We start from the raw sequence: 26,326 nt of genomic DNA on the forward strand, positions 1-26,326 counted from the left end.
AGGTTGAGTATTTGGCAGCACAGGCGATGTACATTCAATTTTTAAAATGGAATTCTGTCATTTGGATTGCATTCTGTTTTGCTTTTTGAAAGAATGGGTTTGCTGTGAGTGAAGACAAAGCTCCTCTGAGATGGGCGCTGACAGGTGGTGAAATAAAGATGACATCGGGCACTAAATTGCTGAGGAAGGAAACACTGGAAGACTCTGGTTTGAATCCTGACTTCACTGTCGTCCTGTTCTCAAGGACGGAATGAAACGCGGGATGCCTAATCAGTTCTGTGCACTGTGAATCACTGTACAAAGATTAGGTAATATGCTCAGGGAGTTGCTATGTTTTTAATCCCTTCTCTCCAGTATTCTTTGTAATGAAACCTAAAAATGGAAATGCTTGGCTTTCTCCTTTCCTGTGGGGACCATTTGGTAAGGCACCTTTGCCATGCAAACCTTCACCTTTCTCTCAGATCTATGCCGTGGAAAAAAGAAACAAGCCATGGTTGAGGTGCCTGTTGTCAATAATAGAGTAGGTTATTGAAATGCAATGAAAGAAAGGCACTTTTACACCTTGCACACTTGATTCCAAAGACTAAAAAATGCAATTACCAGTTTCCCTCTTTGGCACGGTGATCACATTTTAAGTGCATAAATCAAAACCTGTCCCACAATTACAGGAGACACATCACACCGCCCACAGGCTTTGGACTCACTCATTTTGCTATGCTGAGAATGTACTTTATGTAATTTTTACTTTATTTGAATTTTAATTTGTGAAAATTATTTCTGTAATTACTGTCCTAAATAACCTAAAAATTAGCATAAGTATTTCTAAAAGCACCTTTCAAACTGTGTTTTTTTTTTTTTCACTTCTCTTACATGCCCCTTTTCATAAAGACCTGTTACATCCCTGTGCTCATCAGGAGAGTGGCACAAAAGAGGGTGCCTTTCTAGACTCTGGGGTTGAGGTACATTGAGAAGGGTTAGATTCTCTGTCAACTTTTTAAACAAAAACAGAAGGTAAAATCAGTAGGTTTTCTCTGCCTGCTATGATTCAAGCTATGTATCACCTCTAAACGGTATTCATAAAGTCACCCAATACTTTGAGTTTTTGTGTAAAGGGAGAAGGAAATTGACAGGCCTTAGTGTCACCTGGCCCCTGTGTAGTCCTAAAATATATTCCCTCTATCTCGAAGTTAATTGGTCTTTAGGGGCGGAGCTGATGACATTTGTCTCATCTTTCCTGTGCTTACTCATGTGCTGCTTTCAAATTCCAACACCTCTGTGATGCAGGCTTGGAATGTTGAGAGGATGTGGTTGGGAGAAATAGTGGCAGAAAAGCTCTCTAAGGGCCTAGTGGGAAAAGAAGAGCATTTCTGATGTAGAAAAAAAAATGATGACAACAGCAAATTAGGTTAGGCTTACCTCGCTCCAACAAGGTCCAAAAAGGTTTTAATGACTTGTGGCAAGAAGGCAGGTTTGTGTCTGATATTGTGGTTTGACTAAGGCAGTTGTGAGGATACCTGTCTACTCCCTGGGTCCAGACACAGGTGTGGGGCTTTAAGGCCCTGGGAGGGGCAGCCTTGAAGCAAAGGGCCTGTGGTTGGCTAGGAGGAGGAGGAGGAGGTGTAGGGGCACAGGAGCCTTGCTGTCTGTGTTCTGATGGAACCAGGTGGGAAGGCTGCAGCCCGTAGTGGCAGGGCAGACCTGTGTCTGAAATGCAGTTCCTCAGCTTCACAAGCCCTGTCACTTTCAGCAAGTTCCCAGCCTACCTGGGCCTCAGGTTCTGCCAATAACAGGGAGATGTCAGCAGCCACATCGCAGGATGGTCATGAGGATGAAAATGAAATAATGCGTGCAAAGCATCTCACACGATGGCTGGAGAAAAACAAGCGTTAGGTAACGAGAAGGGATTTTATGCCATTTTCTGTTAATAATGCTTGAATGTAATTTCATGGTTACACATGTTTTAGATATCCCCAGAATAACTGGGAACCTGAGAACTATCCCCCAGAAAGAGTGTTCTTTAAGAAACAACCTGAATGAATTTATGGCAATTTGTACCAATGTAGGTAATTCAAGACAATGTTCATGGATAGTGCTTCCTGAGTGCTGTGGGATGAGTCGTGTCCCCCAAAAAGTTATGTTGAAGTTCTAACCCCTGGTAACTCAAAATGTGAGCTTATTTGAAAACAGTGTTCTTGCAGATAGATATAAGGAATTCCGTTGCGGTCACACTGGAGTAGGGTGAGTCTCTAATCCCAGTAACTGGTGTACTCATACAAAGGGAAAATTTGGATAGAGATGCACAGAGAAGGATGAAGTAAAGACACATGGTGAGAACACCATGGGAAGATGGAGGCAGAGACTGGAGCGATTCAGCCACATGCGAAGAAACAGGGAGAATTACGGTCTCTCCTAAAGCCAGGAGGTCACCTTGAAGCAGTTTCTCCTGCACAGCTCTCAGAAGGAGCCAGCACTGTGGATGCCTTGATCTCAGACTCACAGCCTCCAGACCTGCGAGGCAGTAAATTGCTGTCATTTGAAGCCATCTAGTTTGTGGACCTGTGTTACAGCAGCCCTCAGGAATGAACACACCAAGAATGTTTCTCCCCCTTGGTATTTCTTCCTTAATATCCCTTTTTCTTCCTTTGAATCATGTTTTTTTCTCAACATGTCTAATCTCCAGTAGGCGTATAAAATCAGTCCTGGGAACTTTTAGCTGCAGTGTCATAATTCTTCAAAGTATTCTTCCTTGTTCAGAAGAAAATCTATTTTCCTGGGTGATTCATTTTCTTAGTGCTTCTGTTCAGAAAATGAAGTAGAGTGGGTCTTGGTCCACTGATGATCCAAGATTATGTTGAAAATACTCCCTGTAATACTTCTTGCAGGATGTTAAGACAAATAAAAGGAGATATTTATGAATCTGGAACACTTAACATAGTGTAGGGTACATGGTAGGTACTCTGCTACTTTTTCTTTGAATTATTATTTACTGAGTTAATGGACAAGTGTACACAAAAGCTTAATGAAGAAAATGGTCATGGAGAAAAAGAAAAATGGGAAGTAGAAGTATTGATGGCTATCATAATAGTGCCTTAGATGCTTGGAGCATGTTACAGATTACAAAGTAATTTCCCCATTCTCTCATTCCATCATCACAAAAATGCCTTGAAGTAAACAAGCAAAGGGTATTCAATTTTTTAATGAAAAAAACTGGAAGTCCAAAGTGATTGAATAATTTCTCTATGAACCCATAACTAGTGATAACAAAGTTGACACTTGCTGGTAACTGACCACACGCTGGGCATTATTAAATGCTTGATATATACAATTTTCTTTAATCATCAAAGCAGCCTCGTGGGACTTACTCTACCATCAAGTGCCACATAATGACATTTCAGTCAATGATGGACTGCACATACAATGTTTGTTCCATAAGATTAAAATACTATATGTTTACCGTACCTCTTTCTATGCTTAGATATGTTAAATACACAAATTCTTACTGTTGTGGTACAATTGCCAATAATATTCAGTACAGTAACATGTTGTACAGGTTGGTAGCCTAGGAGCAATAGACTACACCACATAGCCTGGGTTTGAGGTAGACTAGAACCTCTAGGTTTGTGAAGTGCACTCTATGACGTTTGTACAACAACAAAAGGCACATAATGATGCATTTCTCAGGATGCAGTCTTATTGTTAAGTGATGCAAGATTTTACTAGTGTTCCCAGTTTACAGAGCGGGAAACTGAAGCTCAGAAAGAGAAATTGCTTTCCCAAGGAGGCACAATGATAGGTAGAGTAGCTCAGCTAGTCCAAGGACAGGCTCTGGGTTCTTAACTATAATGTGATACTGTCTGCTGTATAGTTATTATTATTATCATTATTATTTTTTTGGAGACAGAGTCTTGCTTTGTTGCCCAGGCTGGAGTGCAGTGGCACAGTCATGGCTCACTGCAGCCTCTGCAGGTTCAACTGATTCTCATGTCTCAGCCCCCCAAGTAGCTGGGATTACAGGCACATTCCACTGCAGCCGGCTAAGTTCTGTATTTTTAGTAAAGATGGGGTTTTACTATGTTGGCCAATCTAGTCTTGAACTCCCAGCTTCAAGTGATTCACCTGCCTTAGCCAAAAAAATATGCTGGGGTTACAGATGTGAGCCACCATGCCCAGCCTGCTGTGTAGTTATTAAGTGTAGAATGTAGTCATCATAATTTTCTCATTGTGTACTACAACAATAGCTACAAATGATAAAACAATTAGCTTAACATTAAATATGTAAGAGTTTTATGAAAATACTTCTAAAAATCTATTAAATGATATGAAATTATATGTTTAAAAAGCCAAGATATATACCAAATTCATGGATAAGGCAACTTGGCATTGTGAAGAAATGTATCTCCCCTCAATAAATCTACCAATGTAATGCCCTTCTAATAAAAATTCAAGTGCAATTATTTTTAAAATCAAACTACTTCTTTTTTAAAAGAATTGTAGAATGGCTCAATTGAGCTAATTAACATATGCATTGCCTCACGTGATTATCTGTTTTTGTGATGAGAATATTTAAAATCTACTCTCAGCAATTTTCAAAGTACAATGCCTTCTTACTACTATAGTCACCATGTTGTACAAAGATCTCTTGAACTTATTCTTCCTATCTAATTGAAAGTTTTTGTATCCTTTGACTAACATCTCACCAACTCCTACACACTCCCCCAGCCCCTGGTAACCAACATTCTACTCTCTACTTCTATGAGGTTGACTTTTTTAGATTCTACATGCAAGTGAGATTATGTGGTATTTGTCTATCTGTGCCTAGCTTATTTCACTTAGTATAATGTTTCCCAGATTTATTCATTTGTCATGAATGACAGAACTTTTTAAAAAAAATCCCATTATATATATAGAAAGTATTTTGTATATGGATATAAAAGGATTTATATATACACATATATAAAGTATATATACACATAAAGTATTTATATATACATATATATGGATATATGCCACATTTTCTTTATCCATTTATTAGTTGATGGACATTTAGATTGTTTCCATATTTTGCCTACTGTAAATAATTCTGCAATAAACATGAGAGAGTAGATACGTCTTTGATATACTGATTTTATCTCCTTCGAACATACACAGTATAGTGAAATTATAACCACAATGAAATATCACCTCACACCTGTTAGACTGGCTACTATGAAAAAGACAAACAACAGCAAGTGCTGGTGAGGATGTGCAGAAAATAACTTTTGTGTATTGTTGATGAGAATGTAATTAGAACAGTCATTATGACAAACAGTAATTTTCCTCAATTAGAAATAAAACTACCATATTATCCAGCAATTTCACTACTGGTAAAAGTCAAACCATTGGCTGGGTGTGGTGGGGGCTCACGACTATAATCACCATAGGAGGCCAAGGCAGGCAGATTGCATGAACTCAGGAGTTCAAGACCAGCCTGGGCAACATGGCAAAACCTCTTCTCTACAAAAAGTACAATAAATTAGCCAGGTGTAGTGACTCTCTCCTGTAGTCCCAGCTATGCAGGAAGCTGAGGTGGGAGGATCACTTAAGACCAGAAGTTTGAGGCTGCAGTGAACTGAGATCATGCCACTGTGCTCCAACCTGAGTGTCAGAGTGAGACCTTGTGTCAAAACAACAACAACAATTTCTAAATTTATGAAATGACAAGTGTCCAGAATAAGAAGAGACAATTTTGAAAATGAGAAAAGGGGAGGAATTAGCCTGCAAGATGTTAAGACAGGCCAGAAAGAGACAGTCAGGAAGATTGTGTGTCTGGCGAAAGAACTGACCTGTAGAGAGAATAAATAGAAATAGATTTCTAGGACTGGTTTATATCTTTGGGAGTCCAGTACATGATAGTGGGGGACACCACACGTCGGTGAGGAGAGATGAATGGATTTGTAACTGGCATTGAGGTAACATGCTCAGTCTATAGAAAAAGGGTGGTTGTATTGCTGCCTCGCACTAAGCAAGGGCAACCTCTGGAAGGCATGAAGATCTCACTGTGAAAGACAAAGGTGTAAAGATAATTGAAGAGAAGGGAGGATGTCTTCATAATTTGGGGATGAGGAAGGAATTCTTAAGCAGTACCTCAGAAGTACAACCCACAGTGGAAAGAAATAGATTTGATGACTCAACATGTTGGTTGTTTTTCTGTTCAGCAGTGGATACCGTGCAGTGAAGAGATGAGTGATGGACTAAGAGAAGACCTGAAACTGACAAGAGATTGTTATGCAGAATATACAGGATAATATATCTTCAAATTAAGAATGAAAAAAAGAAGAAACCCAAAAATGTGCAAATAAAATGAACAGGCAATTCAGAAAAGGATGAGTCTGGGTACTTAAAATAATATGAAGAGATACTCAATGCATGGGTAATCAGAGAAATGCCAGATTAACTACATCGTTCTTTCATTTCATACCCCTGGGATTCTTTAGGTTCAAAAAGCCTAATAAATCCAAGTGTTGGCTGAGGATGGATGGAAAGAGAAATCCAAGCACACAGAGGAGGGGTAGGAATAAACCTGGGTATCTGCTTTGACAACGATCTGGTTGTATCTAGTGAAAATTACTGACTGACGTACCCTAGGGCATGGATTAATGCAAAGACACAGTGACATAGAAGATAGTGTTCAATGCTGCATTAAGCAGAGTTTGTGTAGCTCAGAGACACAGGCCCAAGGGGTGTGTGGCTGAGAAGAATGGTGTCTGAACTAGGTAGAGGCTCACTATGGGACAATGCATCATTAGTGAACAAGACCAGCCCCTGTCCTGTGGTAGAAACACAAGGCACTGCTGAGAAGCCAGTTAAGGCCTAGCCCAACACTCTTAGTCATTTAAAAAGTAGGCCGGGGGCAGTGGCTCTGTCCTGTAATCCCAGCACTTTGGGAGGCTGAGGTGGGTGAATCATCTTAGGTTGGAAATATGAGAGCAGCCTGACTAACATGAAGAAACCCTATCTCTATTAAAAACACAAAAGTAGCCGGGTGTGGTGGTGGGCGCCTGCAATCCCAGCTACTTGGGAGGCTGAGGCAGGAGAATTGCTGGAACCCAGGAGGTGGAAGTTGCGGTGAGCTGAGATCACACCATTACGCTCCAGCCTGGGCAACAAGAGTGAAACTCTGTCTCAAAAAAAAAAAAAAAAGTAAGTAGGCAAACCGTTCTGTACATTCTTCATGCACACAGGCATATTTAAAGACAGATGCCATGCACAGGAAGTGGCTCTCTGGAGGTGGGGAAAGGACTTAAGAGCAGACATAGATGATGAACTGAAAACATATAAAAATAAAGTAAAACAAACAAGACAAGGTGTTTGAACAGTTCTGTTTTAAAAATATGGGAAGCTTCCTGAATTTGTGTGTCATGTTTGCACTGGTCGCATAGCTCTGTCATGGTTGCTGTGTGCACAGGATAAAATAATTCCCATAAATCACTTGGAACAGTGAGAAGCACAGCTGAACGCTGGGTATGGATCTGTGATGAGAGAGGCATGGTGCCTGCTTCTCTGTGGCTGACAGGCCAGCTGTGCTACATGCAAGAGGGACTGGGTTCGAATTCAGGGCTGATGGGCTCCCAAATTCATTGTTTTTCCATGAAACCAGATGTTAGATTATACCGTAAAGAAAGCAAAACGAAGCAAAACAAAAACCTGAGTGATCAAGAGAAGTTCAAGTTGTGGGAGGGAACACAGAAGCAGAGGTCACTCATCTCTGTGCTGGGTAGGCTATTATTGTGGGCTTTGGGTGGGCTACAGTAGGATTTTGAAAGGCCTTTCCTATGGAGAGAAGGGTGTGGGGCAAGTCTGTGCCAGCATGGGAAGAGACAGCGAGTTGGTAAACAGAAGCACAGAACTTCAGTGGCAGTGAGGCTGCAAAGACAGTTTGGGGAGACCTGTGGAGGCTTTGGACACCAGGCGAAGGTGCCCTAACTCTGCTCTTCAGGCAGAGGGCGGGGCGGGAGGCCTCTGGTGGCTGAGCAGTGCAATAGTGTGGTTTGCCTGCTTTTTAGGAAAATGGCGTTGGTGGGGCCATAAAGGCTGGCCCATGAGCGAGAGGGCAGGGCAGCAAGGGCACAGATGGAAGGGGCGGGAAAATAAAGAGGATGGTGTGGATAACTTAAGTGGGAAGACAAGTCTAGGTGGGGCAGGGGCGGCTGGAATGAAGCATTTGGGGCTGTCTGCGAGAGGCATTCTGCAGCCAGCCTGTGCATATTCAGTGATTAAACATGGGGGTTGAGGGAAAGGAAAGAGAGCTGTCTTTTGTTTAAATCTCTTTCCTTTCATCATTGGGAGTTCCTTGTTTGTAACCAAATACTGAATGGTGGGGATGAGAATTTAATGTGTGCTCTACCTGAAAAAAGTTGGTGTGAATATATCCTATCTTGTCAGAGCTGAGAAGGACCTTATGTATATGAGAGGCCCTTCTGAAATAATGTAAAATCAGTCCTTTCAAATGAAACCCTGCATGGAAATTGTACATCACCAGAGTTAGCAGGGGGAGCTGCCCTGGGAAGCAGGGTGAGGATGAGGGTGGGTCCCTGTGAGCCTGGGCAACTTGGGCACAGGTTTCTGCCCATGGAGGGGACCCAGCAAGTGGGAAAGTCATGAGGTCACATGGAGAGATTGTCATGGCATTCAGTTTGGGCTGGGCCAGCTCCTCTGACCCCGTGCTCTTTCCCCTACATCAGATGGTGATTTTTTCTCACCTCTGAACGGCACCTGCATTCACAGGGAGTGGTAAACAGCCCATGTTTGGTAAAGACTTCATCAAAAGAATTCACTCAAGTGGAATTGCAACTCAGTTTATACGGAGGAAATAAACTGCCATCCCAATAGTAAAAATTGGTTATTATCATTTTATTTGCAACCAGTGCTACTTCTCTATACAATGCCCTAGTATTTGCCACTCTTGCAAAAAGTGCCTTGACTCTATACTCCAGTCACGACCATGGAGCAGCTAAGATTGGTAGGATGGTTGCATTTCCACGTGGTAAACACAAGCACTTAGTTGCATAAGAAACTGTGGGTTTGCTTTTGATAGGCTTGTGTTCTTGGTTGGGGTGGGGGCAGGAATGAAAGAACCCTGCAGATCTGCAAAGCTGCACATCCCGCAGCGGGGGACTCCCTAGAGCCTTACCTGGCTCCTGTCGAGGACAAGAGAGCACAGGCAGGAAGTGTGCGTCTCTGGGACAGTGACTCTGTGCAGACTGAGGGACAAGGCACTCCCGGCAGCCTCTGACCTCATCTCCCCCACACTCAGATCTTTTGTTTGAAAAAGAGAATAAATAATTTTAACTCGAACCACGTTGTCACTTTGTGTTTGAAAAGGTGAAATGAAATGTTCGTTGACAGGTGAGCTGAGAATGAAAGGAAATATTTTCATGTTCTTCCTTGAAACCAGCCTTGCCTGGGTGATAGAGCAGCAATGAGAAAATTTTGCCAAAGGAAATACTCACAGCTGGAGTTGCTGAAAGACATCTGCCCATCAGGGCAGAAAGCCTAGTGAGGACGAATTCCAGCTGATCCCTGAAAGGATGCACACCCACAGCCTGTACCTCTCACCGCCTAGTTCGTTGTGGCACCAGGGTCTAATGTTGCCTTGCACGCTGCAGGAATCCATAAACCTTTGCTGAGCTGGGCGGGAGCTGGGCAGGATGCTGGGATCAGACAATGAGGCTGCTCCTTCTAGAGAAGTTGGCAGGTCTGCAAAGACCTGGGGAGACTGATGGTTCTAGAAAGGAACAGGAGAGTGGTCTGAGATCTGTCCATCCAGGCCCCAGGCTGGGGAAGTCAGAGGCCTGTGAGATTCGTCCTAACTCTGGGCAGAAACAGGTTGTTGGCTTGCTGTCCTTTTATACCCATTCTGGGGTGGGGGTCCGTGGAGCCTCTTTGAGCTTAGCAGGTAGAGGTGCCTGCTGTGCCCTGGGGTTAGAGCTGGTTCCACATGGAGGTGGAGGTGGGGGACTGGGTCTTCAGAGAGGCCAGGTGTTCTGAGGAGCTGACACTCTTTGGGGCCAGTTCTCAGTCATGCTCACAGGGAGGGAATTATTCTCACTGGGTGCTGAGTCCAAACCACGCAGCTCCCACTCTGGAGACAATGAGCTTCTAGCCAAAAAGCTGCCTGGAGTGCACGCTGGGGCAGGGGATGGGGTCCTAATGAGAGAGGCAGGAGGCAGAGAAATTCCAGGAAGACAGGAGCGGGTCCCTGGCAAAACCCCACCTTTAAGCTGAAAAGCCTGAAACCCGCTGCCCAAAGTAAGAACTTCTATCCGTGTTCGCCCACTATCTCCTGATTGGTTCTTCCTGAATAATGTCTTTTTACCAATTGAATGTTGCCATTTCCAAAACGACCTGTGGCCTGCCCCATACCCTCATCCAGTGCCTATAAAGACCCCAGACTCAGTTGGTAGAGGTGAGAGAAGCGGCTTGACTGGAGAGAGGCAACTTGACTTCAGAGGGATGGCTGGACTTTGGAGGAGAGAAGGCTTCACTTCAGAGAAGAGCTAGCCAGAGATGACTAGACTTCACAGAAGACTACCTGTGTGTCTCATCCCCTCTCCAGCTCCCCTTTCTGCTGAGAGCCATTTCCATTGCTTAATAAAACTCTCTGCCTTCACCATCCTTCAAGTGTCTGCATGACCTCACTCTTCTTGGATGTGAGAAGAGCTCGGGACACACTGAGTGCAGGTACCCAAAAAAGGCTGAAACACTGGACTTTTGCCCTCCCTGGCAGAGGGCAGCTGACCCACATGACCAGGCAAGGAGCCTATTGAGCTGATAACACACCACTGTCCACAGACAGCTGAGCTGAGAGAGCATTGTAACCCATCCTCTGGGGCTTCGGGGGTCACAGGCACCCCCATCTGGGTGCCACTGTGGGGCCTGCCTGAGCATGATCCTGCCAATGCCCAAAGCAGCCAGCTAGATCCCACACTTGCTTGCTCATGTGCCTCCTGCAAGGAGTTGAGCAAGGTGGGCCAAGCAAACAGGGCACCCCTGTCACAAGTCCGAGGAAGGGGTTGAGAAAAATCCTGCATGACTAACACCTGGGGCTCTGGGATTTCGGGTGGGAGGGAGAAAGTCAACTTTTGTGCTGCCCTGTGACAGCTGAGCAACCTGGAGCAAGTGACACACATCTTGGAAGAGTTTCTTTATCTATTAATTAAAGGTTTTCATCAAGAGCAGATGGGAAAACATTGCATGTGAAAGATGCACTTTGTAAAATGTTAAGTAGGAAGGTGTGTTTTAGGACCCTTTGGCCTGGGCCCTCCTGCCAAGACCTCACTCATCTCAGCATCACCGCCCCTCACAGCACATTTCAAATGCTGTCTGCTCCATGGGAGCCGGGAGCGAGCCAGAGCTGCCTGACCTTGAGAAGCCACCCGCCTCCAGGCTGGTGCAGCTGCACCTAAATCATCCCAGGGAGGGCTGCTCCGAGCTGGCTTTCAAGTCTTCCTGCATAATGAGCTCCAGCATCCCTGCCAATCTTGCTGAGTGCACATTAACCCTTGAGGGGAGAGCGGTTCCCTCAGCCTTGCTGTCAGCGCTGAGTGGGAGCCCCTGTCGGGTGCGCCCAGCCGTGTGGGCATGGCTCCTATGATACTCTTTTATCCCGGGACTCCCGACAGCTGTGGAGCTGGCGCCCTCTTGTTCTGCTTGCTTTAACTTTTCCTGACACCTTCATTTCTCCACAAAGGGACGATTTTATTTTTGTAAACTGAGGGCTAGTGAAATTACTTTGTTTTTGAGAATTTGAGGGCTGATTTTCTGATGCCTGAGGATGCCCTGGCACTGAGACTGGGTGTCCTTATTGGGCTGTCTTGTGGCTGGACCAGGCGCTTGCGCCTTGGACGGTTTCAGGCAAACTGTACATACGTCCCTCCACCCTCTCCTTGAAGGCAGCCGGATTGTTTCATTAATTCTGAAAACATGGGTGAGAGCCCTTTAATGTGCCACTTGTGCAAATATATTCAAATGATCATTCAAATGATTTAACAGGAGAAGGGTCAGACTTCCCAGCGTAAATCGTGTTTTTTATGTGCTTGTCTGAGTGATTTCATTAGGTTGCAATGTTAAAGAGAAGAGTATACCGATGCATAACTTATACAAATGCATGCAAATGATGTGCCTGCTGCTCTCTGGAACGGCCTCAGAATGGAATTCCTTGGAGATCCCCCCTGAATTCCATCACTGTATGTGGATTGGCCGTTATTATCACAAAGAGGAGCTGCACACAGCAGGGACATGATTATTACAGAGGTGGGGTGGAGTTGGGGGAGGGGAGAACAGCAGCAACACCCAGGAAGCTCTTCCGGCCAGGGGAGCAGGCTGTCATTCAGGGCTGGAGGGCACAGCTGAGGCCGGAGGCGCAGCCTCTCACTCGGGGCTGGAGGGCACAGCTGATGCTCCCATCGCCGTCCCCCACTGAGCTGGGCTTGCAGCAATTCGCCTGGTGCTTGGAATACAAATCAGCTCTCAACTTTTGAACTCCTTTTGGTAGGAAAAGGGAAAAAAATCGCAGAAAGAAGCCAATTCCATACCCAGGGACAACTTTAATTCCTTTTCAGTGAGAGCGGCTGGCAGAAGGGCCAGGCAAGGACACTGGGGCTTCTGCTCAGACCCATGATGCGGCTGTCTGGGAGGGTCGGCCCAGGGAGGGGTCACACCGTTCCTGTCTGGCTTTCGACAGGGGAGGCCAGCGGCCTCTGGCAGGCTCCCTCTCTAGGGAAAGCTACGACATTTTATTGGAATTTTTAGGGTCTTTAATCACCATGTTGCAAAGAGCTCAAGCCAGTATATTTATTCAGGACTCAAGTATGGAGGGAAAAGGGCTTCTCCTCTTCCCCCACCTCTACTGTCCAGTCCCCCTTCCAGGCATGAGGAACCTTTTCTGTCCCTCCTGCCTCCCCAGAGAAAAAGGCAGGATACCCTGGGGTATGAGGTTTCGAAGGATCTTTAGACTTTTATAGCAGCCCTGTCAGCAGCTGAGGAAACACATGCAAGAGCAAAGGCCCTGGCTGCCTCAAGCCCTTCACTGGCTCACCTCAGCACAGCAAGGGGCACAGACAGCGTGGGGACACCCAGCCTGTACCCAGGACCCAGCCACTTTGTGGGCCATGCCCACCAGCCCTTGCCACCCCGCTGGATTCTTGCTGGTTGGGGTGTGCACCCAGGTGTCTTGGTACTGGGGCCCTCGCTAGGTGCAGGTGCTGCTCTCCTGCCCAGGCCACACCTGCACCTTTGGCTGCTCTATGACCAAGCTTACATCTCCAGAATGTGCCTGTTGTCTACCTAGACCAAGAGTAACTGTCGATTACTCACGGGGTCCTCCAGAACCCCCACATTTCTCCTATGGGTCAGGCCTCGTGCTTCACTCCTTCCTGCCTCTGCCAGGAGCTCCCCATCCCTTCTTCACCTGGCAGCCTTATTCCATGTTAAGACACAGAAATCTCCTGTAAATGCTGGGATCCTACTGCACAGCAGGGTGATGGCGGTAACAGGAAGGTTTGCGTTTTTCAAAATAGCTGCGAGCACACCAGGCTGAGTCAGCGGGGGGTGCCCGGTGAGCAGCCTGGCAGCTGCCTGCTGTGCATGGGCAGGGGCAGCCAAGAGGCTCAAGCCAGCCAGACCCTGGGTCCAGGCAGGTGACCTGGGCCACCCTGAGGCCAAGCCGGAGACACCTGCGAGCCGTGTGCAGCAAGCCCAGCAGGGCCTCCCTGACCTACCTTGGGAAAGTGTCCCTGGGCAGTGCTATCAACCCAGGTGACCCTGCGTGCTCCTGGCTCAGTGCCTGGATGCCTGGCGTATGTGGCCAAGGTGGCAGGGCTGCTGGTGGCCCTGCGAGGGCCGAGACCCTTAGGCTGTCGAGGCTGTGGCACAGCACTGTGGGATGGGGTTGCTGGCTGCACCCAGGTGGCCTGGGACTCAGTGGCTTTCTGGAAGCTTTCAAAGGGGTGAAGTGTGGCCCATTCACACTGGGGCCAGGACATGGGGACATAGTGAGAGGGGGAGGCCCAGGTGCAGGGTCCAGAGAGCTTATGCTTAGGGTGCAGTGGGAGGGCAGGTGTTGCCTGGTACAGGGGAAGATGCCAGGGCCGGGCTGCGGGTGACACTGTGGCCAGGCCTTCCTCCCTGGGCCTCACCCTGAGCTGGGCAGACACTGACTGGGGCTGGCTCTGGGTGGAGGTGCTGGGGGGCTCGCTGCCCAGGTCATCTCCGCAGGGTCAGGGATCTGATCTGCTTTTAGCAGCAGCTTCCCAGACACATGAAGCCAGTTTCCATTTCTCCTTCAGCATCATTTCTCAGAAATATGGTTCTGTGGCCGTTCACCAACAACAGTTGGTGAAATGTGGCTCTGTTTATGGGGAGCTGGTGACATGTGGGTTTAAGTCCTGCAGATGACGTGGTGAGGGCTGGTGGAAGAAATTTGACAGGAGTGGAGAGACCCTGGACCTAGACCTCCCTGGGCCTTGCACCCACTGTGGGACTGTGGCCTGGCACAGGCATTTCTGAATCTGGCCATGCCATTGCAGCACGCATCACTCCTGCACACCCAGATGCAGAGCTCGGTGAGAATCTTGCTGTGGGCAGTGCCAGGCACAGCAGGTCCCATGTATTTGAGATGCTCAGGAGCCCCAGGGCCTGGAGGGAGACTTTTGGGAGGGAGACTTCCCATGGTTGGGAAGGTTTGGGCTTAACCAGGGAATAACATCATGCATTTTGCAGCTCCCTTCCAGCTGGCAGGGTCTGCAGAGCCAGACGTTCCGATATGAAGTTGGCTCCATGCATAAATCACAGCAGGTACTCAAGGCAGTGGTTACTCCTCTCCTTATTCCTACTTTCTCTTCCCTGAGTTCAAAAGTCTGCAAAGCCAGTTTTGGGGGAAAAAAGAAAGAAAGAAAGAAAGAAAACAAAACAAAGGAGAAAGAAAACCCACTCTAGTCCTTGTGGCAAGGTAAATACTGCAGATTTGACTCTGGCATCCTGAAATGTGGCGTGGCATCGTAACAGGGGAACAAGAATATGGGAGCAATTTAAACCAAACAAGACTCGAAAATCACAGCAATCACGGACCTGAACACGACACACAGGACGATGACTGTGGATGTGGGTTTTCCCCTTTGGTTGCTGGCAACCTCATCAATGCTTTGCCTGGAGATTCCAGAGCACATGAGTGGGGTGGAACACCTGAGACCCACAGTTCAGACATCCTGGAAGGCCTCAGGCCTCAGACTGTGTGGCTTAGCGATCCCCAGGCCCCAGGCCCAGGGCTGGAGCAGCTCTTGGAGTCCAGCCTGCCCTCTACCAGCTGTGAAACACCCTCCCAGTTATGCCTCTGGGAGGTGGCTTCTCAGTCCTTGTACCCCTGTCTTGTAGGGTAAGAGAATACATACGGGGAGCTGACAGAAGGCGGGGACCCCGAAGCATGCCCAGTGCCGACCGATATTGCTTGAATTATGTCCTGATTGCAGCCATCACCAAGATTCCTCATTGGCTTTGGTGGAAACCTCATGTCAGCCTCACATCCTGTCCCCTGGAGTGTCACCACCTGGTGCTTCTTCTGCACCTGGAATGCCACGTGCTCTGCTGGGCCTTCACCAGGTCACAGGGTCAGCTCAAGCACAGCCTCTTTCATAAGACTTTCCTATTTTCCTTCCTATTTTTCATCTCCTCTGTCTGTAACATGTGTTCATGTATCATCCTAGGTTATTTATTTAACAAATGATGATCGAACCTTTTTTATGCCCCCAGAGACTGTTCTAGGCACTAAGAATATAGGAGTGAACCACACACACACTCACACACTCACACACTCATTCCCACTTACTTGCTCTCATGGAGACAACATTTTATTAGAGGAAGACATAGGATAAAAATCTATAAGTAAACTATATATTAGATGGTGATAAGTATTAAGGGACCATTGTAAACAAGGAAAGGGGATAAGGAGTGTGGCCAACAGTAGCTTTACTGGAAGCTGACATTTGAATGAAGACCTCACAAAGATGGGAGAGTTTGCCGGGCTCATCATTGAGGGCAGGATGTGCAGCAGGTGCAAAGGTCCTGAGGCAGAACGTGCTGGTGTGTGTGGGGAAGCAGTGTTGCTGCAGGGAGGTGACAGCCAGCAGTGACAGGTGAAGGCAGAAAGTGTTGGGAGGCTGGGTCATGCAGGGCTCTTGGGAATTTTAAGGACTTTGGCTTTTACCCCAGTGAGATGGACAGAGGGATGACTTGATTTGACTTTTGTTTTATTAGGTGTCTTATTCAGAGTCATTGACACTGTCTCAGTGGCTTAGTAAAAAAAGTCTCTTTTTTGCTCACATGTCACAGTCTGATAGGAGGCCCTGTGAATGGGCCTCCTCCCAGCCAGTGCAGGAATCCAGGCTGCCTGTGGCCGGAATCAGAGGCCTCAGAACAACTGCAGCCAGAGAAAAGAGATGGGTCGGGAGCACTCTCTGACTTGGACTAGAAGTGGCCCATTGCTTCTGTGCGAGGTCCGTTGGCGAGAACGTCACATACCCAGGCTCACTGTGAGGGAGGCTGGGAGCACCACTGTCACGTGTCCAGATGAGGAGACGATGGGTTGCACACGGCATTGTCTGCCATATCAGGAACACACTGGCTGCTGTCTGGGGAAGGGGAGGGGACAAGGCATAAGTGGGAAAATGAATTCTCCGTGCGAAGCAGGTCTCCTCTGCCTCCCACCGCCCTACTGTCAGGAGCTGAGAGAACCTCCTGGCCTCGAAGATTTCTCTTGAGACCTAACACCAGGGCCACAGCAAGTACCCCTCATCATGCCCCAACAGCGCCAACCACAACCCACTGTGAAAGGGGCCAGGTGGGTGTCTCTGAGGATCCCATTTCGCAGACGAAGAAACTGGAGCTCCAGGGTGTCACTGGCTAATGACAGGCAAAACCAGGACCCAGACTGATGCCCGACTGACTCTTCCCATCACCACAGAGTGTTGCAGACACTAATGGCATGGCAGGGCCACTGTCGGTGGCTCTTCAGTGTGCAGCAGAAGACACGGCCAAGGTATGTGTTTCTTAGAAAGGCAAAGGCATGCATTTCAGGGATATCTTGAGATCATACCTTCCTCGTTTTTTTTTTCAGTATAACATGCACTTTTTCATGAAATGATTATGATGGTGGATACAATTTTTTAATGCTCTTATTTAGTGATAAAATTAATTGGCAACACCACGTAGCTTCTCAGTTACAAACAACAACTCATGTAACAAATGCTTACTGAGAGCCCGTGACGTGCCAGGTGCAATTCTAGACTCTGGTTTCATAATGACCCCAGCACTGCTGCCTGTGACTTGGGGCCTCCTCCTTGTCTGAGCTCTTGTAAATAGGGAATGCTGATAGTAGTCGGATTATGTTGGTTTGACTGGCTTTCTGAGTACAAAATCCTGTGGTCAGACAGAAATAGATGAATGTTGTTTTGGATCATAAAAGCAGTCTTCCAAGAGGAGTTGGGTTCCAGCTACCTGACTGATTTTAGATTTGGGGAACTCCAGGGAAGCCCAGGTCGCATTGTGTTCTTCTTGCACCAGCTCATTTCTGTGGCTGCAGGGCTGGGGAGAGTCTGTTCCTGCCATGTGGGGACATTCATGTAGTGCCATTTATCCCACCATGAATGATCATTTTATTCAATCCATGGGTCCCGCCAGTCACTGGGTGTAATAGAAGCACAATTCCTTCTGAATGGAGGATTCCTCCCTTACTTTAGTGTTCTAGAATGGGGGAAAGAATTAGAGACCCTGCCCTTCACCAAGCAGATCACAGGGCAGAGAGAACATGGGCTTGGAAGAGGGGCAGACCTCTGGATGATTTGGGGTGCCCTGTACTCCTGTGGAACTCACGTCTTTGAACTTCAGTTTAGTTGTGAGTTAAACGGAAACAATAATGTTAGATTTGTTATGCAAAATTAGCTGCTATAAAAGCCCTTGAATTTCATAAACCCATTTTTTGTTCACCAGGAGTCCACACAAGTGTCCCTGGCTGGTGAACGGTCTTCTGTCATACAGGGACCTGAGGACAGAGGCCTCCATCCAGTGGCTTTGCCGTATCCTGGGGCCTGGAGGCCTCAAGAGAGACAGCGTGGAGAAGCCTCACCTGCTTCTTAAAGCCCCTGCCTTGAATTCACACACATCACTTCTCATTTTCCACTGGCAAAACTTAGGCCCGCAGCCATTCTGGGAACAAAGTAGGTGGGAAATGCCGTTCCTGGTGGGCAGCAGCACCAGTACCAGCTCCACTGCATGGAAGAATGAACCCACAGCTTTGGTGAACAGGCAGCCACCTCTGCCACATATCATAGCTTGTTGGGTGGTTGTGAAGCTTGAATATTATAACACATGTGAAGCATTAACCTTGGAGTGCCCTGCAGTGCAGGATAAATGCTGTTATTTAGTTAAGTTACATTCTGTCTATGTCATTTATGAATGCATAGTTTAGAATTAAGTTTTATAATCTCCTCCAAATTCAGTTTCCCTCTGCGTAAAATGAGGAGGGTATGATCTATCTTAAAGGATTGCTTTCAGGATGAAACGACATAATATAAGGAAAGCACCTGCCATAAAATTGGTGCCCCCGAGTGGACCTGCTGTCACGGTGAAAGTAGCGGGCAATGGGACTTGGCGATGCCTGAGCCAGAGGCTGGCAGGGCACCTGCTGTGGCCTGGGGCTGAGAGAGCACGTCTGTCAGCAATTCCAGCCTCTCTTTACTAGCTGTGCCCTCTAACTAGATGCATGTGGTTGTTTCCTTGTGTCTTTCTTTTCAAATCTCTGATGCGGAAAAATGAACAGAAACTTGTATTTGGGGGAGGAGTTGCATTTGCCTTTCTGAGAGTGTGGCAGAGCACAAGAATTATAATACTTCATCGCCAGGAGTTCTCTGGAATGCAGGTTCTACCTTGAAACTGAGTGGGAAGCAGAGTGTAAATGGCTAATGCTGTTGAGACACGCGGTTGGAAGATAGAGTTAATTCTGAATGCAAAGCAGAGAACAACTGAAACAGATTTTGCCTCCATAAACAGGAGCGGGTCCCTAATGGGGATACATTTCTCCTTCTACCATTTTCTCATACCATGGAACCCCCACTAATCCATACGGAGGAGGCGATGAGAATGTGAATGAGGATCCTCTGGGAAGTCTGCACATCCATCAATCTCTGTCCTCTTCAGAAAGGCCAGCTGATGTCCATGTGTGTCTGTTATTGACCCATATGTGTGCTCTGACCCACTGCAGCATTTGAGTTTGGAAGTGGGAAAAGGTCTTACTGTTTGTAGTTTTGCTGACCAGGAGTCTATAAAGCATGTTAACAGATAACTGATGAACAAATACAAAGGCTTTGGGAGACCTATGGAGCAGCCGAGAATGCTCATACCAGAGCCTGGGGTAAGGTTCTGGGCTGGCTCGCAGAGCCCTTCCCGGGCGGCTTTTGGTGACGCCGCGTCCTGGGCCTGGGACCTCACCCTTCTGTAGACTGACTGTGTCCTAGGGTGAAATGGGCTCTTTTTGAACTCAGGTTTATTGAGGTATGATTTACAGAGAGTAAAATTCACCTTTAGGGTAGACAGCTGTGAATTCTTATCAACACACACAGTTGTTCAGCCACTACCACGATCACGATGTAGAGCCTTTCCATCGCCCGAAGTCTTGCCTGAGCCCCTCCCTATCAGCACCCCCTCCACCCCAGCCCTTGGCACTGCTGATCTCCATTCCCTTCCTGAGGGCTGGCTTTTCCAGAAGGTCATGTGGGTGACAGCCCAGTGTGCGTTCGTGTGTCTGACCTCAATGAGCAGCCGTCTGTTGTGTTGTGTGTATCGGAAGTATGTTCCTTTTACTGTTGAGTGCTGTTCCACTGTACAGACACGACAACGTTTTCCCATTCACCAGCTCATGTGGGTTTGCATTGTTCCCAGTGTTTGGATAGACAGAAACTTACCAGTCACCTTAAACAGGTGCCCTCTGATGCTTGCATTCCTTTTGTCCTATCCTGGCCAACTGGCACCTACCTCCCAGGGTTGCTGTGACAATCGTATGAATTAATATATATTATAAAGCACATGGACTCGTTTCTGACACATGGGGGTGCAGCATCTGTGTTAGCTGCTAGTGAGAGGCAATGCGGAAGGGCTCAGACACTTCCACCAGCCTTGTCTGCACCTGTCACTTACTGTGTGACCTTGGACAAGTTACTTAACCTCTCTGTGTTTCCGCTTCCTTATCTGCAAATTAATGATAGTAATGGTGCTGACTTGCAGACTTCATGGTGGAACTTAAATAGGGCTGATGAGTGGATACACTGAGAGCTGCATCAAGCTATCTATAGACGTTTTGTGATTGTCTAAACTTTCTAGGATTGAACTTACTGCTCTATAAAGTGGGGATTCTGAGTCAAAATTTTAAAAGGTGATGTTTGCATGGAACTTTGCACTCTGCACAGCTCCACTCTTGGCATTAAGTCTTCTCTCAGAGCTGCTGGCATGTGGCATGTGGCATCCTTTTCCCTGGATTGGGACTGATGTGGCTGATGCCAGGAGTGGGGAACAGGAGGCTGACAGAGCCAGGCCCACGGTCTGATGAGGAGGACTGGGGTTGACTCTGGGGAGCTCCCGTGGGACCACTGCTGCCCCAGTGGTTGCCTGGCAACAGCCTGTCCATCGCTCCTTCGAGCCCAGCCCTGAGGCTGCATGACTGCTGTCCCTGTCGTGCCTGTGATGAGAATGTCCGGCATCCCCTTTCCCCATTGACCAAATGGGAACCAGGGTTTCAGGGCCACCAGCCCCGTGGACGAGGACTGCTCAGTGCGCAGGGCGAGGCGCTCAGTACACACGGTGAGGTGCTCAGTACACACGGCGAGGCGCTCAGTGCACACGGCAAGGTGCACAGTGCGCACGGCGAGGTACTCAGTACACACGGCAAGGTGCTCAGTGCGCATGGCGAGGCACTCAGTACACACGGTGAGGTGCTCAGTGCGCACGGCGAGGCACTCAGTACAACGGGGTTTCTCTATGTTGGTCAGGCTTGTCTCAAACTCCTGACCTCAGATGATCCACCTGCCTCTGCCTCCCAAAGTGAGGTGAGGTGCTCAGTGCGCACGGCGAGGTGCTCAGTGCACACGGCAAGGTGCTCAGTGCGCACGGCGAGGCACTCAGTACACGGCGAGGTGCTCAGTGCGCACGGCGAGGCACTCAGTACACACTGCGAGGTGCTCAGTGCGCACGGCGAGGCACTCAGTACACACGGCGAGGTGCTCAGTGCGCACGGCGAGGCACTCAGTACACACGGCGAGGTGCTCAGTGCTCACGGCGAGGCGCAGGAGGCAGGGGCAGTCAGTGGGGAACACTCACTAGGCTCCAAATGGCTTCATGCTCAGCGGCAAAGCATTTTCATTCTTGGTGAATCAAAATAAACACAAACTTCTTCTAGGCCCAACAATAGATTCTCTCCAAAACCAACAAAGAAACAGAAACTCAGTTTGCTTAACTTCAGGTGAGCTGAGGAACACTCACACTTCTTTGTTTCCGGCATAAAATTATTTCCCCCACCTCCAACTTGTGCCCCAGCACAGAAACCCTCCTCACTTTATTATTCTGCCGAACTAGAGCAGGCAGAGCTCCTTTCCGTGAGTTCCAGGACACCTAATGTACATTTGGCAGGGTCTGTATGAAACCTTGGACACGTCTCGGGGTAAAATGAATGTCTGGCTGGGAGTGTTTTATTCTCAGGAAGAGTGATGGCTACTTGGGTGTCCAGAGCCGCTTCCAGGTGAACAGCTGCGGATCCTTGCGGGTGGGCAGGGCACGTGGGGAGGGGGCGCCATCTGTGCCCCAGAGGCAGCTGCACCGGCTGACTGCAGGTCCTGCTTTGGGGCGTCCTCCTGTGCCATCCCAGACTTCCTAGCAGTTCAAAGTGCTGCATTCACGTTAGCGAAAAAGCCGGCCTTGCAGGTTGGAGGCTGTGGTCAAACTAAGCTGAGGCCATGGGGCTGAGCGATCTGACCACTTGCTCCAAGGGCAGGGGCCAGCACAGGCTCCGAGGAGCTGCAGCAGAAGACCGTGAAGCCAGACGAGGGTCGGGCGTCCCTGCAGTCTCCATCTCGGCTCTGCCTCTCAGCCTCACTCGGCCTGAGCACAGGAGGCCAGGTGCCTGAGGATGCAGCCACCGCTGCAGCTGCCTTGGGTTTCTAGAAAAGTTCTGAAGGTGGTGCCTGGCGTGACATAAACCATGTTACCTGTGAGGCATCTATTAGAGCTGGTAAGATCACTCCAGTCAGCAACTCCTTAAAAGTGGTGCTCTTCTCTTTCCTCTCTCTCTCCAGCCCAGGAAGCGTTTGCTATCAGCTCTGCTGAGCCTGGAGTCTGCCGGGATGCTTGAGGGGCTGGGGCTGGCCAGGTTGCAGACATTGGGCGTTTCGTCGAGGCAGTTTTTTGTAGTGTGGATGCTGGTTTTGGCATATTGTGCTCTATTGGGTGCTAAAGCCCTTTAGCATTTTCTCTTCCACCAAACTTTCAGGTGAATTAATGCAATGCTTGATGGACTAGTTGGTCATTGACAGACTGGTTGTGGAGTAACTAATTAATCCGTTGGTGCAGCAAACACTAACACTTTCCATCCTTGTTCGGCACTCCACTAGATACTGAAATGCAGTGAGTGGCCATAGAGCCACGGTCCCTTTTCCAGGCAATGCCAGTGGCATGCAAGCCTGGGGGATGTATAAGTGCTCCCTCCCGAGAGGACATGAGGTATGGGAGTGCGTTGGGGCCGCCACCCGGCACACTCTCAACAAGGCTTCCAGGAAAGCTGACTCTTTGATCCTGTTGTTTTTCACAGCTTTGTGGGGACGTGCTCAAAAGCACGGCAAAGCACCCAGGGACGCGTGTGGCTTAAGGCCAGCTGACCGTGGCACATGCTGCATGTTGCTCCCTCCGCACCGATTCCTCCCATTTTTTTCCTGATAAAGCCCTGATTTTGTTCTCTGTGCACGCATGAGTTTCAGGCACCATTTCCCAGCCCAGGAAGAGAATCAGGATGTCATCTTTTCCTCTTGAAGCTTCTGCTTTCCTCTTCTGGACTGGAATTAAAACAGGAGGCTGGAGGTGAGGCAGCCATCTCGCAGCCATGAGGTGACCGTGGAGATGGAATCTATTGGGAGAGGAGAAAGGGAAAAGCCTGGGACATCGAGGCATCAGGGGGACCCCACACCACCCCAGACAGGGGCCCTCACACCACCCCAGACAGACAGGGGACCCCACACCGCCCCAGACAGGGGCCCGACACCACCCCAGACAGACAGGGGACTCCATACCTCCCCAGACAGGGGCCCGACACCACCCTAGACAGACAGGGGACCCCACACCGCCCCAGACAGGGGCCCGACACCACCCCAGACAGACAGGGGACCCCACACCGCCCCAGACAGGGGCCCGACACCACCCCAGACAGACAGGGGACCCCACACCGCCCCAGATAGGGGCCCAACACCACCGCAGACAGGGGACCCCACACCACCCCAGACAGGGGCCCCCACACCACCCCAGACAGGGGCCCCCACACCACCCCAGACAGACAGGGGACCCCACACCACCCCAGACAGGGGCCCGACACCACCCCAGACAGACAGGGGACCCCACACCACCCCAGACAGGGGCCCGACACCACCCCAGACAGACAGGGGACCCCACACCACCCCAGACAGGGGCCCCCACACCACCCCAGACAGGGCCCCGCACACCACCTCAGACAGACAGGGGACTCCACACCACCCTAGACAGACAGGGGCCCTCACACCACCCCAGACAGACAGGGGATTCCATACCACCCCAGACAGACAGGGGCCCTCACACCACCCTAGACAGACAGGGGCCCCCACACCACCCCAGACAGGGGCCCCCACAACACCTCAGACAGACAGGGGACTCCACATTACCCCAGACAGACAGGGGCCCCCACATCACCCTAGACAGGGGCCCTCACACCACCCCAGACAGACAGGGGCCCCCACACCACCCTAGACAGGGGCCCTCACAGTACCCCAGACAGACAGGGGCCCCCACACCACCCCAGACAGGCAGGGGACCCCACACTACCCCAGACAAACAGGGGCCCCCACACCACCCCAGACAGACAGGGGCCCTCACACCACCCCAGACAGACAGGGGACTCCACACCACCCCAGACAGACAGGGACCCTCACACCACCCTAGACAGGGGCCTTCACACCACCCCAGACAGGGGACCCCACACCACCCCAGAGAGGCAGGGGCCCCCACACCACCCCAGACAGGCAGGGGACCCCACACCACCCAGACAGACAGGGGACTCCACACCACCCCAGACAGACAGGGACCCTCACACCACCCTAGACAGGGGCCTTCACACCAGGGGACCCCACACCACCCCAGACAGACAGGGGCCCCCACACCACCCTAGACAGGGGCGCTCATACCACCCCAGACAGACAGGGGACCCCACACCACCTCAGACAGACAGGGGACTCCACACCACCCCAGACAGACAGGGGGCCTCACACCACCCTAGACAGGGGCCCTCACACCACCCCAGACAGACAGACGCCCCCACACCACCCCAGACAGAGGCCCTCACACCACCCCAGACAGACAGGGGACCCCACACCACTCCAGACAGACAGGGTACTCCACACCACCCCAAACAGACAGGGGTCCTCACACCACCCTAGACAGGGGCCCTCACACCACCCCAGACAGACAGGGGCCCTCACACCACCCCAGACAGACAGGGGCCCTCATACCACCCCAGACAGGCAGGGGCCCCCACACCACCCCAGACAGACAGGAGACACCACACCACCCCAGACAGACAGGGGACCCCACACCACCCCAGACAGACAGGAGACACCACACCACACCAGACAGACAGGGGCCCCCACACCACCCTAGACAGGAGACCCCACACCACCCCAGACAGACAGGAGACACCACACCACACCAGACAGACAGGGGCCCCCACACCACCCTAGACAGGAGACCCCACACCACCCCAGACAGACAGGAGACACCACACCACCCCAAACAGATAGGGGCCCCCACACCACCCCAGACAGGATACCACACACAACCCCAGACAGGAGACCCCACACCACCCCAGAGAGGGGCCCCCGGGTTTCCTGGAGCTGTGGGAAATAAACCCTCATCTGCTGTGCTACTCCCAGGCTTGCTCCCAGGCAGCCAACACCGTCCCTTTAGAACCCAAAATATCTGAGACAGGTCTCAGTCAATGTAGAAAGCTTATTTTGCCAAGGTTAAGGGTGCACCTGTGGCACAGCCTCAGGTGCCCAGGGTGGTCGGGTGCAGCTTTCACACATCAGTCAGTATGTGCATGATGCAGCTTTCACACATCAGTCAGTATGTGTACGATGCAGCTTTGACACATCAGTCAATATGTGTACGATGTCCACTGGTTCCGTTGGGTAAGGTGGGACAACTCGAAGTGTCCCACCAGGTCATAAGCAGAGAAGAGACACAAGGTTGCATTCTTCTGAGTCCTTAATCACCTTTCCACTGAATACACAATTTACTCTGGCCCAGGGAATCTGCATTTTTACATAAACAATAGGGCAGAGGAAGTCATCAGGTACACATTTGCCTTCAGGGAGCCTCAGGGGGATGACTTTGAGTTCTGTCTGTTCTTTGTCCATAAGGAATTTCCTTGTGGACAAATTGTGAGGGAGGTCTGTAGCTTCTTATCTTGCAGCGACCTTATTTAGGACTAGAATGGGAAGCAGGTTTGCCTGACGCAGTTGCCAGCTTGTCTTTTCCCTTGGCTGAGTGATTTGGGGTCCCGAGGTTTCTTTTCCTTTCACAGACACAGTGCTATTCTGAGCTAAGGAAAGGTGGTGAGCATGCCTCTCCTGTGTGGCCACCTCAGGAGGGCTGGGGTGTGACTCCACCGTGGCTATGCATAGGCTCGGAACCCAAGCTGGCAAATAATCGGTAATTGCAGGCCCTGGTGCTCGTCCCATCTATCCAGGCACCGGTATTCAATTTCACAGACAGCATCATCTTCAGGAGTGCAGACTTGGAGGTAGGTCTGAATCAAGCTCAGCCATTTTCATCGGTGTGGCCCTGGGCAAGTGGCCGAAATGTTGCAAGCTCCTTTCCTCCCTCTGTACAATGATGTGAGTGACGGTGCCTCCCTTTGTGGGGTTGCTGGGCATTCAATGAGATAATTAGGAAGTACTTAGTGTTCGTTGATTATTATAGATATGAGTATTCTTAACAAACATAAACATCCTCTGCT

The 26,326-nt window shown here is 49.5% G+C and overlaps 1 long non-coding RNA gene across 1 annotated transcript; it reads left to right on the top strand.

Annotated features, from left to right (window-relative positions):
• Positions 1-1,278: 1,278 nt before the first annotated feature.
• Positions 1,279-6,360, top strand: LOC129057782 (uncharacterized). The gene is made up of 3 exons (XR_008522564.1): positions 1,279-1,468; positions 1,748-1,890; positions 6,195-6,360. It is a non-coding gene; the product is annotated as an uncharacterized LOC129057782 (long non-coding RNA).
• Positions 6,361-26,326: the final 19,966 nt, after the last annotated feature.

This window comes from Pongo abelii, chromosome 12 (genome assembly GCF_028885655.2).
Source record: "Pongo abelii isolate AG06213 chromosome 12, NHGRI_mPonAbe1-v2.0_pri, whole genome shotgun sequence".
Taxonomy (NCBI): domain Eukaryota; kingdom Metazoa; phylum Chordata; class Mammalia; order Primates; family Hominidae; genus Pongo; species Pongo abelii.